This window comes from Rhinolophus sinicus, chromosome 3, assembly GCF_057876585.1.
Source record: "Rhinolophus sinicus isolate RSI-liver-muscle chromosome 3, RSI-T2T, whole genome shotgun sequence".
NCBI lineage: Eukaryota > Metazoa > Chordata > Mammalia > Chiroptera > Rhinolophidae > Rhinolophus > Rhinolophus sinicus.
In genome coordinates, this window is record NC_142503.1 from 82,213,734 (window position 1) to 82,232,348 (window position 18,615).

General features: G+C 33.2%; 1 non-coding gene across 1 annotated transcript; it reads right to left on the reverse strand.

The window, feature by feature from the left end:
* Positions 1–3,616: 3,616 nt before the first annotated feature.
* On the reverse strand, positions 3,617–3,724 carry LOC141570852 (U6 spliceosomal RNA). The gene has a single exon (XR_012495298.1). It is a non-coding gene; the product is annotated as a U6 spliceosomal RNA (small nuclear RNA).
* Between the last annotated feature and the right edge of the window lie 14,891 nt (positions 3,725–18,615).

An 18,615-nucleotide genomic window follows, 5' to 3' on the forward strand; every position in this document is an offset into this window, starting at 1 on the left:
TATAAAGAAAGGGAAGAGTTTCTCTGCCCAGAGAGGATGTATCTTATACAGAGGGTGCCAAAAAAATGTATACACTTTTTAAAGTATTAAAGTTGTCATACTCAATATATACTCTTTCCCCCAAAATAAGACCTAGCCAGACAATCAGCTCTAATGCGTCTTTTGGAGCAAAAATTAATATAAGACCCCGTATTATTTTACTATAAGACCCGGTCTTTGTAATATAATATAACATAATATAATATAATGTAATGTAATATAATATAATATAATACTGAGTATACTGTAATATAATACTAGGTATAATACTGGGTATAATACTGGGTATAATATAATATAATATAATACCAGGTCTTATAATATAATATGATATAATATAATATAATACCGGGTTTTATATATAATTTTTCCTCCAAAAGATGCGTTAGAGCTGATTGTCTGGCTAGGTCTTATTTTCAGGGAAACATGGTACCAATAACAAAAGATGAATACAAGTCATGTGTATACATTTTTTTGGCACCTCAGGTATTTAAGGAGGGAAAATCCACTTAAGGAACACACTTATTCATTATGTGCGGTTTTAAAGGTTAAATTCAGGTTAAGACAATATGTGCTTAATATTATTATGTTACTTTCCTTTTCTTTCATCTTTAAACTGCGAAATCATTATTTGGGTATATAAGTCCCTTCTTTACAGTAATTTTGAAGAGAACTATAGTATGGATACTTCATATTGTGTATATCTCTGGAGGAATTTTTAAGTCGTCAGTGGGTTGTGTCACATTTCAGAAAAAAAGCAAGTCATGTCTTCAGAGAAGAAACTCTGTTATCAAGAATGTTGTTCCCCTTGCATCACTGACCTTATCCCTTGGTAGCAGCCTAAAATTTCCATAGAAACTGGATCTGATAATGACTGCTAAAAGTGCAGTTCCCATGACAGTATCAGTTGAATTAAAAAGGAAGTATAAATTGTCTTATCAGAATCTTTCCCAAAAAGTCCATGTTCTTACAATAATTGCATTTCCTTGTAATAAACAATTTTATTACACATCTGCTGCCCAAGGGAGTGACTTTTTAAGAAGGCTGTGATATCATCATCATCACCATCACCATAATCCAGGTAATTCGTATATAAAGTTAAAAATTATAGTACTTACTTCATTCGATTGTTAGAGGTAAATGTAAATCTTTCAACAGAGAAGTTTCAAAAACAATGTTTTTCCTTCCTTTTCTTCATCTGTTTCTTGATTTCTTTCTCCTTTATTTCTTCTCCTTTCCTTATTTTTTTCTTTCTTGCTTTCTTATTCTTTCTCTCTGTACCTTCCTCTTTTCCATGCTTCTTCCTTTATATTCTTTTTTCCTCTCCTCCTTCCTCAGACATCTGTTTTCCCCCCATTCATATTTGAAGAACACAGGATTAAATCTTATGCTCACAGAGGAATCAGAATATCCTTTATTCTCCCCCATTACTGATTTGGTGTAACTTGCCAATCATTAGTCTGTGGCTACAAGAAAAAATAATTAGGCCAAATCCCTTCTAAGGTAAGTGAGAACCACTGTCTGCACACTTGTAGAGACCCAGTTCTTCTGCAGTGCATTCCAGCCTTGCCCCCCTGATGAGGGAAACTTCCAGGAAGAGCAGAAATTTAACAGGAACGCCAAGATTTTTCCTTCCCCATCCAGTTGGTTCTGCCTTTCCTGTTAGTGTGTCAGGCAGGGAAAACAGACTGGAGAGAGAACTGCATGCAGGCTTGACTAATAAGTCAGGGATGGGAAAGAAATTTAGTTCCTTACTTCTTGCTTCCATCTGTCTGGCTTCATTTATTTATTCATGTCTTCACCATTTAATCATCCATTCATACAACAAATATTTATTGCTTCCCTATTATTTCCTCACACTTCCATATGGTGCCACTTATCTTTTCCCTGCTTCATCATGTCATGATTCTAATTATGCCTCACTTGGATTCTCCAATAGCTTCTTATTTGTTCTGCATTCCATCATGATTAACCCTTCCCTCCAACTCAGCCTACAAACTTGTTCTTAGCTAAGGGGCTGTTTAAATATTGTTATTCTTATTCTCTTGAATTTCCAGAACCTTCCCAGTTTCATGAAGGAAAACCAAAACTCTTTAGGCTTCAATTCAGGGCCTTATAATCTGGGTTCAATTATTTTACTTTTAAAATGTTACCATGTTCTTAAACCACATTAAACTGTCTGTCCTCTTTTTCCCTTCCGTCTTCATGTTATACTTTCCACCTGAATTGCCGTTTGGCACAGAGATCCTTTTCTTCACTTAAATGCCAGATCACCCTTCATCTATCTTCTCCTTCCTGTTCTCCAGCTGGAGGTCGTCTCTGGCTCCCCCAAACTCATGGCACTTTATCTGGCTCATAAATTTTTGCACTTCCTATCTAATTTTGTAGTTATATGTATTTATATATGTGTTTTTTTTTTTTCCCTTGAAAAAATGAGCTCGTTAAAAGCAGAGCCCACCATTCAGTTGGTTTTGTAAGAGCAGTGTGATTTATGCACAGGCCTCAACTAAGTGAATGTATGCACTGCAGTACCATTCTCTGTTATTTTTAAGAAGATGCTAAATAATGAACCTATTGTTAATTTCAGCTATCATAGGTTAATATTATGGTCCAGTAAAGAGCCTTTCTAATCATGCCTTTGAAATATTTTCTTGATAAGTACACAGTAGCAGATCCATCAGTCTTAGCAAGATCAGAACCTTTGCAGAATCATAACTTTCCTTTGGCACACAAGCTGTTGTCCATCAGCATCTATAGTGACTGTAACGATTATTACCACTCAGATTAAGGGTAAGCAAAACTTTTTTTCTCTTCATCCCCTACCAGTCATCTTTAAATGCTTTACATTTTAAATAAATTATACAAGTTTCAGACATCAAAGAGTATGAAAAGTTATACAATGCAAAGTTTCTTCTCTACCTGTTTCTCATTTACCCAGTGCCCGTTATACCTTTAAACAGATATTATCCTGTATTACTTTCCTGTGTGTCTTTCCAGACATTTTTTTTGTATCTAAAAGCAACTATGAATAAATTATTTTCTGTTTTATATCAATGGTACCATATTATACACCCTCTTCTACATTTTCATTTTTTACTTAAAAACGTATCTTGAACATCTTTCTAATTTAACATGTACAGTGTATCATATTCAATTGTGTGGATATACCATAATATATTTAGAATTCCTAGTCAACAGGTAGTTTCTAAACTACTGTAATCTATATAGCACAATGAATAAACTTATACATACATCATTTTCTATGTATATGAAAACATATGTGAGATACATTCCTAAAAGTAGAATTGGTTGCATACAGGATGTATGTGTGTGTATATATAATATAAGATATATATGTATATATATACACATATATATGTTTTATATCTTATAAAAATTATAAGATAGATATTTCAAAATTGCCCTCCATAGAGATTATACCAATTTACACTTTCAACAGCAATGAATGAAAATTTCACTCCCCACGAAAAAAACATACTTGCCAAGTGTGTTTTTAAACTCTTGGATTTTCATCAATTTGATGGTTAAAAATGGTATCTCTGTTTGTTTTATTTGTTTTACTATGGAATGCTACGTGAAATTTCAGGTCATCCTTGCACAGAGACTATGCTAATTTTCTCCGTATCACTATAATTTTTGGTAAATGTGCTGCCAAAGTGAGTAGTCCCAGTTTACTTATAATTTGCCGTTCCATTATTGTCAGTAAAATCAATGTGTTTTCATATGCTTAAGACTCATTTGCAAAATTTCAGTTTTCTTATAAATACTTTATTCGTATCCTTTGCCTATTTTTCTGTTTATTAAAATTTTTTTTTTAGAATTCTTTATATTTTAAGAAGATAAGCTACAATGTGACTTACAAATATATTTCCCTACTTCATCATTTAGCCTTTGATATTCAGTATGGTGATTTTTGCCATGTGGGGTGTTTTTATTGTTGTTGTTTTGTTTCGTTTTTTAAAAATGGATTCTTAATTTTGAGTCATAGAAAGACTTTTTCCATATTAAGGTTATAGAACATTTCTGTTTTTGTTGTTGTTGTTTGTTTGTTTCTGGTTTTCCTGGTAGGTTTTATGGACTCATTTCTTTACATTTATATCTTTGAACTTTGGAATTTATTCTGTATGAATCTGACAATATTTTTATACCAGTATCACTTATTTAATAGGCAATTTATCTCTACTGATAAAATTTTATCAAATACTAATTTTTAATGTGTTTGAGGTCTATTTTTGAAATATCAATTCTGTTCTAATTACTGAGGCTTACAATATTTTTAACTATTTATGAATGTTAAACATCACTATTGCTCTCTTTTTTCTTTCATATATTTCAAGATATTTTTTACGTTAAAAAGTTTCAATATGTGATTTTTGAGTCAGCAGTTTATTTTGATAGTTGATTTTTAAAATCATGATCATATTGAATTTACAAATTAAGTTAGGAAAAAGTTGATATTCTTATGATGCTAAATTTGTCAAAAAACACAATAAACTATTCGTCTTCTTTTGTCAGTATGTTATTAAAGTATCTTCAGAGTTTTGTTAAGTTTATTATTATTTAGTACTTTTTCTTGCTACTAAAATTTATTTTTTATTAAAGTTTATTGGGATGACAATGGTTAGTAAAGTTGCATAGGTTTCAAGTGTATAATTCTGTAATACATCATCTATATATCACATTGTGTTTCACCACCCAGAGTCAGTTCTCCTTCCGTCACCACATATTTAATCCCATTTACCCTAATATAACACCCTCCTCCCTGTTTACCATTTTATAACCACTAAACGCTTGTCTATGTCTATCAGTTTTTGTTTCTTTGTTTGTCTTGGTCCTTTGTTTTTTTCAGTTCTATATCCCACGTATCAGTGAAATCACATGATTCTCAATTTTTTCTGACTTATTTCGTTTAGCGTTATAATCTCAAGATCCATCGATATTGTCACAAATGGTACGATTTCATCTTTTCTTATCGCCGAATACTATTCCATTGTATATATATGTACCACATCTTCTTTATCCAATTACCTATGAAAGGACACTTTGGTTGTTTTCATGTCTTGGCAACCATAAATAATGTTGCAATGTACATCGGTGCATGTATACCTTTACAGATAAATGTTTTCAGGTGTTTTTGAGTATATACCCAGGAGAGGGATTGCTGGCTCACATGGTAACTCTATTCTTAATTTTGTGAGGAACCTCCACACTGCCTTAGTGGCTGCTGCTTGAAATTTTATCTTTTGTTCCATTTTACCTTCTAACCAGTTATTTGTATAGATGAAAGCATTTGCTTTAATTATATTAATTGTTTTAACCTGCTAGCTTGCTGAGTTCTCTTTTTGATTATAGTGACATTTATTAATTATAATGGTTTCTCTCAATATGTCATTCTGTAGTCATCTAACTTGCAAACGGGAGTGGTTATAAGTTCTACTTTCCAAGTTTATAATTTATTTTTTCTCTATTTTCTGATTGTGTTGGTTATAACACTGTAAAATAATAAAAATGACAGTGGACTTTTTTTTGTTGCTCTTGATTTAAAATAATTTCATGTTTCTTCAGAAAGCATCCTACTGGGTTATTGTTTAGATGGTTTTCAGACTAAATTAAAAATATTTTCAATTTTTAAAGAAAATGTGTGCCTATTCTTAGCTTATAATTATATGCTATCAAAGAAAGTAGTTTGCAAAATGCCTTTTTAGAATCTGTGGTGATGATTATAATTGTTCCCTAAATATTATGAACTTTGATATTAGTTTTTCTAATATTGAACTTCTTGTGCATTATGAGTATAAAGACCACAATAATTATAATGTATTTCTGGATTCTGTTTGGTAATGTTTATGTGGAAGATTTTAATCAATAGTCACATCTGAAAGTTATCTCTAGTTTTCGTTTTGGTACAATTTAGTGTAAGGGTTGGTGCCAGTGTTGTTCCTGTTTCATAGAACTTTGAGGTTTTCCTTTTGTTTTATGCTTTGTAATAGTTGAAATAGCCTTGGAATTATCTGCTGGTTTTGGTATTTGCACAAATTTCCTGTGGAAAAAATCTTAAACTAGTACTTTTGGTGACAGATGCTTGACAAAATATTTTATTTCTTTTGCAGAAATTGGTCTATTTAAATGTTATTCTCCTCAAAAGTTGGTTTTGGTAAATTATGTTTCTTTTTCTAGAAAATCGCTTATTTCTTCCAGATTTTCAAATTTTTGCACAGAGTAAATCAAAATTATTTTTTATGATTCTTTAAATATTGTCATGTTTTTAATTTGGGTAAATTCCCTGCTTAACATTTCTGATTTTTAGCAATTTTTCTTTCCTTTCATTTTTCTAGATTTTGTTCAAACAGCAGTATGTTACTGTTTTGTTCTAGTTCTTCTTGGCTTTTCTTTCATTCTTCTAGTTTTTCTCTTGTGTATCTCATTATAATCAGCTTTATTTGCTTGATTTTTTTCCTTTTTTTGTATATCTAACCTGTAAGTATTGCAATTCCTTTCATTATTTTCTCTCAGTACACCCCTTCTTGAGATAAGCCATCTCATCTACCACATAGTTTAATTGACTATACTGATGACTCCTAACATATATATGTATATGTGTGTGTGTGCATATATATATACACACACACATATGTGGTCCTTGTTGAAATTTTACCTCTTAGTTCTAGACATATAGCATTCTTTTGATTATCACAGACTAATAAAATTAAATATATCTGTTTAGAAGTATGGATTTTCTTGCCTCACAGTGAATGCCACCAGTATTTACTTTGTTAACACAATCCCAGAGTCCTAAGAGGCATCCCTGTTACTTTGTTCTCTTATTCTTTCCATCCACTAAATCCATGAATCGTTTTTAATTCTCCCTCTTAAGTATCTCTTTAACATGTCTTCTTCTCTCCTTCATAGACCCTATTCTATGCAATCGTCTCTTGCCTAACCTCTTAACCACACTATCCACACTTGTTCCTTTCTAATTCTTTCTTCATGTTGACCAGACGGACCCCTTAACTTCTCTCTCTTAAGTTCACTCAGTAGCTCGCTGTTGTTGTCCAGAAAACTATTTAAATTTTTTTCACATAGACGCTAAGGTTCTGAATGGTGTGGTCTCTGCACACCAGCCTCAGTTGGAGCTACACTCCCTTTTGCTTTCTCTATTGCAGCCAATGCAACCATCTTACATTCCTCAAATGTACCATTCCCCTTATATCATCTTATGACATAGTCACATGCTTGCTCTTAACCTTGGCTTGAAAAATGCACCACTATTTGTTTCACTAATACTTCCTTCTCATCCTTGAGAGTGTGTCTTCAAAAGCTATTTCTCATATGAGTTTTCTCGTATTCACCTCTAGATCCTTCTGGTAGCTCTCTTTGCTTCATATACTAGTTGAGTTTACAATTAAATAACAAATTGAGTAATTAGCTGCTTAGTGATTATTTTTCCATACTAAAATGTAGCCTTACTATTGGTTTCTATCTGGTACACTACTTAATCCCCAGTACGTAGAAAGATGACTGCCCACTAAATAGTTCAACACAGGAAGAAAAATATTATCAAGAAAAGGATAATGAAAGTTGGAAAATTTTATTATCACTCTTTAAAAATTAAACAGAAATTGTAGCATTATTATAATATTATTAATCAAACAGGATAGGTAGTTCAAAACAAAATTGTAAACTTAACATTTCATCTTAGTAAGTAAATGAATGATTATTTAATGATTGGTTTTATTACGATAGTCTAACCATCTGGACACATAAACAAATAAAAATTCCCAATTACATTTTACACCAAAATAAATTCTGCATGAATGTACATGCAAATTTATATATAAAATGATACAACATCATAAAATTACTAAAGGAAACTATACAAACATATTTATCTAATCTTGGTCTACATACAGCCCACAAACTTTGACAGCAAGGGCTTAAATTTAGCAGGAAAAAATTAGTAAATTAAACCAAAATTATTAGTAGTAAAAAATTTGTTTAAAAAGGTATCTACAACAAGACAAAAAAAGTACTATAACAAATATGACAGAAAAAAGTTATTGTCCATAAGGACATATATAAATGTTATATAAATATTTTTATTATTACTTAAAGAATCTCTATACATCACTAAGAAAATGACAAATGCCTCAAAGAAAAAAAGTAATGGTTTCAAACAAGAAAGTCACAAAGTATTACATATAAAAGTATATGACAACTTTTGACTGCTTTAATAACCATGGCAATTAAAACCAATATGAGAATTATTTAATTAGGTTGTCAATGATTAAGAGAATGACAATATGCAGCATTAGTTCACATATGGAAAAGTGGACATTCTTATACAGTGATGGCGGAATTAGAAATTGAATAATCTTTTCAGAGGGCAACTTGGCATTCTGAATCAAAAGCCATCAAAATGATCCTACCCTTTCCCCAGTCATTCCTCTCCTAGAAATTTAACCTAAGAAAATAATCTGGTTAAATGCAAATGGGTGTATTTGACTTATTGCCATTTAATGCAGAAGTAGACTTTATGGCATAACTATTTACATTAGCCGTATTCATAGTTGTATTTAATTTTCCCACTTTGCCTTTTTATTTGTATGTTTTTTATTCAATATGATATTTTTGTATATTATATAAATCTTTATATGCAGGTACAGATGCTTTCTGAAACAAGGTGTAATACTAATACACACACATAGCCACACCATTGGTATTTGTAGTTGTGGCTTTTAACAGAGTACCTAATACTATACAGTAACCCTTCAATGATTTCTAATTAGATCAAACTTAAGTCAGTGTTTTACCAGAAAATTTATATGAGCAGAACCTGCATGATCCACTTGTCAGGGATGGTTGTCTTCTCATGAAATAAAATGAAATCTGTTTTCTCCAAAGTTCACATCTAGAGGCCATGTCCATGTTATACTTACTTAATTGATTTTGATATGCTTGTACATTTTGTATATAGATTTGCTTCGTTTTGCAGCTCTGTCTCTCTTGGAAGATCTGAGAGCTAACAGAAGTCATTATTTATACATTCCCTGGATAAGTCAGCTCTACCTGTGGTGAAAACTACCAGCTAACAAGTGCCTTTTTTTCCCTTTTTTCCAAAAGTAAATATACAGTAACATGCAAGTTAGCAAATCTCTATTTTACTTACGTTATCACCATATACAAAATTTTAGATTTCAGCTAAAAACAGTCCTGATTTACATTCTTTACCACTGCTGTTAGTCATTAACCTCACAGGCTGTGGGATGATAATGCTTTTGATACACTTTTCAAAGTAAGTTGCTGACCTGGCTATGACATGTCAATCTGAAAATTTTATGTAAAAGCATGTTTGGCTTGATTTACAGAAATTATAATTCCTGGAATGAATTAACAAATATTTACTTATAAAGGTAAAAAAATACAAATAAAATTTAATGTAAATTATTCAAAATTGTTTGTAAAATATTGTTGACAATGTTTTGATTTTCTACTAGGTTAGGTTTTCATATGAATATTTTTCATTGCCTTGAAACAGAATTTACTATTTTATAATAAAACATACAGTTTGATAATTGGATATACATTTTCGCAGCAATAAATCATAGTAAATACATATAATTAAAGATTAAAACCAAGGATATCACTGTTGCACAGGTCTGAAGAGGTTTGTGTACCAGAAATGAAGTCTTTTTTGTGATTATACTATGAATGTAACAAGAAATATCCTTATTTCCTGAGGCCAAATCACCTACATGTAACAAAGATTTCAGGTTAAAGGATTTTCTTACAATACTGGTGAAAATGGAGATTTCTCATTCCTTAGTTTGTGTATCTTTCAGAACAACTTTTAAAATGGTTATTGACAATTGTGATTTATTATTTTGTGAATTTCTTGGTCAAAATTTGACAGCTTCTAAGGTGAATTTAAATTTTGGCAAAGTGAATTAGTGTGTATAGCTATATGTATAATGGAATATTATTAAGCGATAAAGAATGAAATCTTGCCATTTGTGACAACATGGATGACCTAGACAGCATTATTCTAAGTGAAATAAGTTGACAGAGAATGACAAGTACTGTATGATTTCAGTTATCTAAAAAATACAAAACCAATGAACAAACAAAACACAGGAACAGACTCGTAGATACAGATAAACAGATGGTTGTCAGAGGGGAGGGGACTAGGGAATGGGTGAAAAAAGTGAAGGGGAATAAGAGGTGTGAACTTCTTGTTATAAAATAAATAAGTCATGGGGATGTGATATACAGCATGGGGAATATAGTCAATACTATTGCAATAATTTGGTATGGTGGCAGATGGTTGCTAGACATATTATTGTGATCACATCGTAAGGAATGTAAATGTAGAATCACTATATATGCTCCTGAAACTAATATGATATTGTATGTAAACTATAATTTTAAAATAAAAGTTGTTACTAGTTCTGGAAAAGACCATAGTTAGACCAATAGGCAGAAGAAAGCACAGAAATAATCTCTATCACAGTGGGAGTTTATATATTATAGAAGCAAAATCTGGAGTAAAAAGTATGAGTGCTAATTAGAAAAGCAGCTATTCATAGGGAAGAAAACATTAGATTTCTGTTGCACTCATATAGAAAAAGAAATCCTCAATAGATTAAGTATATAAAGTAAAATTATAAGGGCTTTAGGTTTTGTAAGGATTTCTTGCAAGACAAAATAAAAAAGAAAAGATTAATAGAGTGGATTACAATAAAATTAATAAACTTTTACACACAAAGGATACCATAAAACAATGTGAAATGACAAACTAAACCAGAAGTTATTTGCAACACAATGCCTGACAAAGGATTAGTATCTAGAATATACTAAGACATGGTACAAATCACGAAATAAGGCAAACAATCTATGGGTAAAATTATCAAAGGATGTGAACCGATAAAGCATTAAACATATGGAAATATCTTCATTTGCAAAAAAAGTTGCAAATTTAAAAATTGATGAGAAGCCATTCTCATTGTATTTTCATGTCAATCTCATTGCATCATATGTCACATTCTATAATATGACAATTCTAAGTGATCTTGAGAATGTGGGACACCTCATATTTTTGTAAATTGGTACTCCTTTACACAACAAAAATAGGAACAAGTAGGTAAACATGAGCACGCACACACACACACACACACACACACACACACACTCTACAACTCAAAATTTCCACCACTAGAGAGATTCTTCTCTATGAACTAGAGGACATCTAACACATATGCATAAGGGGATGTGTACAAGAAAGTTTACTGAAACTTTCTTTATACCAGTAAAACATTAAAATTAACCGCATTCCCTGTAAATGAAAGATGAACAAAAAATCTAAGATTCATGTCATAGAAAGTTATTTAATAGTTAATATTAATGAAACAAATATGAATACATGTAAATAAATCTTAAAAACAATACTGAGTGGGAAAAACAAGAAAGCTACACAAGTATGCCCCCCCCTTATGATAAACACTAAAAACATTCAAATTAATAACATATATTGGTGGAAAAACATAGTTGTAGTGAATTTATAAAAACATGGATGGAAAAAAAAGTCATCAACATAAGCACAGCTGTTACCTCTGGCAAACAATGTGGGAGCTTGAATCATTAAGGGTACAATGTAGTGAGGACTGTATAAATAGTGAGTTTTTTAATTAAAACATCTGAAACAAATATGTCAAAACAACATGTATTAAATGTGATATTAGTCTTTGATTTTTTAAAAAACATTTCACAATTGAAATGGATTTAAATATGAGAAAAGTTTTATTTTTTAAAAGTACAAATGTTAAGTAAATGATCAATTATTATGTATTTTTCATCTAGGTAATGCTCACAAAGGCATTCTAAACATAACCTAAAAGAGGTGTCTTTGATTAGATAAAAATATTCTTTGATTGTTATGCTTGACTTGTGTTTGCTCTCTTTATCAAAAATCTGCTTTTAGAAAGAATCTACTCAGTTAATTCACACAATTGTCTTTAAAAAACTAAACAAAATTTGTTATTTCTTTCAGTATTATTTGCATCTCACAGGAGAGATTACAATTTTGATTTGTATCAAGCATTTATAGAGGCGTGTGGGATTTTTTTGTAGTATCTGTTAAACAAATTGTTTTACAGTTGAAGTTTTCCGCTGTAACTAGGAATTTTATACTAGTATTTTGCAGGGCAAAAAAAGCAGTGTTTCAAATACCTTAGGTATGTAGCAAAAATGCATAAATCTTTTTTTTTAAATTGAGTGTCCCATCAGAATCACATTTCAGGGGAGTGGGAGATGAGGGTGAAGGCGATCAAATATATGGTGATGGAAGGAGAACTGACTCTGAGTGGTGAACACACAATGGGATTTATAGATGATGTAATACAGAATTGTACACCTGAAATCTATGTAATTTTACTTAACAATTGTCACCCCAATAAATTTAAAAAATGCATCACATTTCAAAAAACGATATTGATGTTTGATTGTTGCAATTCAAAGACAAATCAACTTTACATGAAAATAAAGTAAGTTATTACTTTACATACGGGCACACAGTTGATGGACTTAGAAGAGATCTGCTGAGAATAGAATCTGTATGGGCCTAAATCCACTGTGTAACAGTAGTAATAAGTATTCATTTTAGAATGAGTTACCAAATTGGTTTCTTCTCCTTCAATAACTACCTGAAGCTATTTAATCACAATGCCAACTTTAGAAGCAGAAAAGTAAATTAGATGATACTTATTTTCACATGAAAATGCATAGTTCAAATGTAAATTTATTTATTATGACTACCTTTTTAGTGTATGAAAATCTACATGATTATTTTTTAATTTTTTTTCAATTACAGTTGATATGCAATATTGTATTAGGTTAAAATGTACAGCATAGTGATTAGACATTTATATAACTTACAAAGTGATCACCCCAATAAATCTGGTACCCATCTGACACCACGCATAGTTATTACAATATTGACTATATTCTTATACTATACTTTACATCTGCATAACTATTTTGTTACTACCAATTTGTACTTCTTAATCATTTTACCTTTTTTCACCCATCTCACAAAGCCCTCTTCCATCTGACAATGATCAAAATGTTCTCTGTGTCTATGAATTTGTTTCTGTTTAGTTTGTTTATTTCATTCTTTAGATTACACATATAAGTGAAATCATATAGCATTTGTCTTTCTTTGTCTGACTTACTCCACTCAGTATAATACCCTCAAGGTCCATCCATGTTGTTTCAGATGGCAAGATTTCTTTTCTTTTTTTTTTTTTTTTTTTTACAGCTGAGTAATATTCCATTGTAAATATGTACCATTTCTTCTTCATCCATTCATCCACTGATGGACACCTAGGTTGTCTCCATATCTTGGCTATAGTAAACAATGCTGCAATGAACGTATGGATTGCATGTCCTTTCAAAGTAGTATTTTGGGTTTCTTCAGAAGTAGGATTACTGGGTCCATCTTTGTCTCTTGCTATAGCCTTTGTTTTAAAGTCTATTTTGTCTAGTATAAATATGGCTACCCAAGTTTTATATTCTTTTCTTTGTTTCCATTTTCATGAAATATCTTTTCCTATCTCTTTAATTTCAGTCTGTACATACAGACGGAGACTAAAGTGAGTCTCTTATAGGCAGGATGTATGTTCTTGTTTTCTTATCCATTCAGCCACCCTGTGTCTTTTCACTGGAACATTTAATCCATTTACATTTAAATTACATTTAAATTAATTGTTGATAGATAAATAGTCATTGTCATTTTATTATCATGTTTTGTTCTATTTTCTTCTTCTTAAAGATATTATTTTAACATTTCTTGTAATACTGGTTTGGTGGTGATGAATTTTTTGAGTTTTTTCTTGTTTGGGAAGTTCTTTATCTGTCCTTTGATTCTAAATGATAGTTTTGCTGGTAGAGTAATCTTGGTTATAGGTCCTTGCTATTCATTACTTTGAATATTTCCTGCCAATCCCACAGGCCTCCAAAGTTTCTGTTAAGAAATCAGCTGACAGTCTTATGGGAGCTCCCTTGTAAGTAATGAGTTGCCATTCTCTTGCTGCTTTTAAGATACTCTCTTTGTCTTTGACCTTTGGTGTTTTAATTATAAGGTGTCTTGTTGTGGGCCTCTTTGGGTTCATCTTGTTTGGGACTCTCTAAGATTCCGGGCTTGTATGTCTATTTCTTTCACCAAATTGGGGGATTTTTCCATCATTATTTATTCTAATAGGTATTCAATTCCTTGCTCTGTCTTTTGTCCTTAGGGTACCCCTATGATGTGATAGTTGTTACACTTGTTCAAGAGGCCCCTTCAACTATCCTCCATTTTTTGAATTCCGTTTTCTTTTTTTCTGTTCTGATTGTGTTTTCTGCTACCTTATACTGTAAATTGCTAATTCAATCCTCTCTTGATTCCCTCTAATGTATTTTTTATTTCACTTATTATATTCTTATTTATAACTGGTTCTTTTTCATGTTTATATTTCCATTTTTATGTTACCTATCTCTTTTTTAAATTTCTCACTGAGTTCATGACTTTTCCCCCATGTTTATTGACCATCTTTATACCCAGTATTTTGAATTCTGCCTCTGATAGATTACTTGTCTCCGTTTTTGTTTACTTATTTTCTGAAGTTTTGTTCTGTTCTTTCAATTGGGACATGTTTTTGTTTATTTCCGTTTTGGCTGCCTCCCTGGATTTCTTTCCATGTATTAGGTAGAGCTGCTATGTCTCCTCATCTTAGTAGAGTGGCCTCATGTAGTAGGTGTCCAGTGGCACAGTCTCTCTTGTCACCTGAGCTGGGTGCTCCAGATGTGTCCCCTGTGAATTGTGTGTGCCTTCTTGTTGTAGTTGAGCCTTGGTTGCTGTTTGCATGTCAGTGGTAGAAATTGACCCTTATGCTGATCGGTTGTGAGCCCTTGCTGTGACTACAGTAGAGAAAGTGTTGTGCAGGGTCTGAACACACAGAGCGGGATTTGCTTTATCAGGGCTATGGTGACTGCCCAGTGTACCCTTTAGGTGCGTCTTTTGTGGAGGTGGTTGGGTGGTGCTCTGGTGTAGTCTGAAGTTGGTCACTAGGTGTGTTGGTTCTGGGCCTTTTGGGAGGGGTTCTGGTGCAGCTAAGTTCAGCCTATGCCTGTGCACTGCCCAGGATCACATGGTATGAGCTAAAAAGTGATCTTCAAATGGTTGTCATTTGTGCTGGGCTTGGAGGTGCCTGGGGGAGGCTAATCTGCTAACCAAGGTCTGCTGCCACTAGTGCCAGGTCTGGGGCTGCTGCACAAGAGATATGGGACACTCTGAAACCAGATGCTTCTTGTTTGGGGTTTGTGAACCTTTGAGAAATTTTAGGAAAGTTTGTAGCATGAGCCACGACAGGCCATTTGTATGGAAAAGCCACTGGAAGCAGCTTGGGTGAGCCCACAAGTTGGGTGGGGCAGGGTCTCAGGGAACCACCGGGGCAGGGTGAACATTCTTATTCAGGTTGATGGAGACTCAGATATGGTGCATGCTGTGCTGGGGAGGGCTCAACAAAGGATCAATGACTTCTACCAGTACTTTTCTCTGGGAGAAAGCCTCCCCTCCAGTCCTTGCTCTGAAGCCAGACAATTTAGTTCCTCGCCCCACGTACCTAATGCCTTTCAAACTGCTCCCCCAGCACTGGAGCTCAGACTGAGGGTGAGTCCCTCAGCGAGTAAGTCCATGTGTGTGGGCTCTTTAAGAGGAATGCCTCAGACTTCAGCAGCCTTCCATCTCACTCAGCCACAATCTCTTCTGGTTTTCACAGCCAGAAGTTGTGGGGACTTCTCTTCCTGGCTCTGGAAATTTCAGTTGGAGAGCCTGGTGAGGGACTGGGACCCCTCACTCCTCAGGGGTACCTCTGCAGCCAATATAGCCCTCCTGATTTTTAACTATCACACATGGGTGTGGGACCAGCACATTCCGTGTGTTACGACTGCATCCTAAATTTTTACTCTTGACTTTATGATTAAGTTTATCATTTTCTCTTTTTCCTAAGTTTTAATTTGAATATTTTTAAATAAGGAAAAATTGAAAGGATAAATCCATATTTGATAATATTTTGACTAAATTGCTTTGTTTCTCTCACTCCCATGGTCTCTCTCCACAGCTATCCTTTTACATTTTGTTTAACCACTTACATGTGAGACTTCAATCCTAAAAATGTTAAGATTCACTACCTAAGAATAAGTACATTATCCTACTCAGTTACAATAATATTTTCACTTAAAAACATTGTTACATTCAGCAATTGAGTTTATCAACCTAAAGTATTTTTTCCTCTTCTATTTAAACATTTTTCAATATAATTTGTTCCCAAATATTTTTGTGGATATGAGTTATTTTTTTTAAGTTTTCTGTTATTTCTTGAAGTAGATCTAGTTCCCAAAGGCACATTTTCTCAAATTCCTTGGAAAGATCTCTTGTTTTCTAACTATAAAATGCTATCCTCATTTTAGTGGTTTTTACTATGCAAGCTCATAGTCTAGAATGGGAGATCTAAATTGTCCAATATTGACAAATGAAATTCCTTCTGTCAGAGAGTATATGTGTCTCTGATCAATGCTTTTAATCCAAAAGAAAGCAAAAAGAGAAAGATATTTCCTGTTAGCTCTATCTCCCTCTCCCTCTCACTCATTCATCATCCATCCCTCGCTCCTTCTTCCTCCCATGCTTCCTTCCTTCTTCCCTTCCTTCCTTCCTCCCTCCCTCCCTCCCTCCCTCCCTCCCTCCCTCCCTTCCTTCCTTCCTTCCTTCCTTCCTTCCATCCTGCCTTTCTCCCTCCGTCCCTCCCTCCCTCCTTTCTTTCTTCCTCTTCTCTCTCTCTTTTTTTTTCCTTTGAAGTTTAATGTTGTTTTGGGTTCCAGTTATCCATTAAAATAGAGAGAAGATCACTTGAAAGACAATCTCTCCAAAGGAACATTCACTGCTTAGTCAGGGACTTTACTTGTACTTACCTTGTGTGAAGGCACTTTCCTGCCTGTACATGGATCTTCTTCAGAGCGGAGCTACAAGTAGTTTTCAACAGTAAGATAAATGATACTGTGGGCCTTAGGTAGATTAGAGGGTTAGCATATGATGGGGAGTTTTGCCATAGTGGAAAACTTGACATGTTCTCCTGCCTTTTTTTCTGGCAGAAATAGTACGTTAATGAGGATACTGTGTTCCTGCCCTGAATTTGGCTCCATCTTAGTTAGGAGCCTGCTGCAACAAGAGTCCCACTTTACTTAGGGGAGGGCTGATGTTCAGGCCAGATCCAGGATGTTTCTATCAGTTGCTAAATATTTAAATACTTCCATATTGATTGCTCCACCTCTGGCCTTCACACAAACCAGTAATTAAAAGGTTAACGCACAGTAAGGGTTTTCAATAGGTATCTCTTTTGATTGGTATCTGAGGTTTCAAATTCTTAAATATTTTATTATCCCCTGTTTGGAGGTCATATATATATATATATATATATATATATATATATATATATATATATATATATATATATATATGGCTAGAGGGAAGAATCTTTATATTCCCCTCATACACCACATACAAATTTCCACAAAGAAATTAATGTGGAGAAGTGTAGTGTATAGAATATATGTAGAACATATACAATGTTTATTAAGGGAGGTCTTGAGATCAACACCTATCATTGTGAGGAGATTGGGCAAAGAGAGAAGTTGATGTGTAATGTTAGCCAACAGTAGCCTTGATTGACCCTGCAGGGAGCTCTGGAGCTCAAATGATCCATCATAGATGTTCCTCATTGGGACAACATGACCAGGCCTTTAAAACCCTTTCCATTAGTCACTAGAGAATGCTGACTCAGGAAGGGCATGATCTTGGGTGAGTCGCCCTCTGCCACTGAGGCAATCCCGGAGTGGCTGCAGCTGAAGGGCTTCTACTGATGTGATTCCCATCAACAAAGGCAACACGTCCTTCTTTGAAGGGAGATATGGATGAGGTATTCCCATACCCATCACAAATCAATACTGTGGTTTATATCACTGAATAAAGGTGAATAGTCTTCAGGCAGATTTTGTTTTTGAAAGACAAACTTAAATTTTTTAAACTAAAATGTCTTTTGTTTTAATATATGTACAATATATTTAATTTGGGCTTCTGGATAAATTAGGCATTAATGTATGTTGATTTAATATGTTTCTGTCATCTAATTAATTGTTTTTCCTTTTTCATATGACTTCCCTTTTCTGCCTCTCTATTTTTTCTTCATTTTTTTTCTATATTCTTTATAAAATATCCCTTCTTCATGCAAATAAAAAATAATAAACTCTGGAGAAAGTAATACTATACGGGTCAGATTGATATTGAATATATTACAGAAGAGTGACCTTACGGACTTCGGAAACCTTTTGCAGGTTCCTTGCCTGTTGATGGGCTCACACATTTGTATCAATTTTAAATTTGCAGTTAAGTCATGTTGCTCAGTTTTCTCTCCTTGCCTTGTTCTCATTTTCCTGAAATTTCCATGTAGACTAGAAGCAAATGCTTAGGAA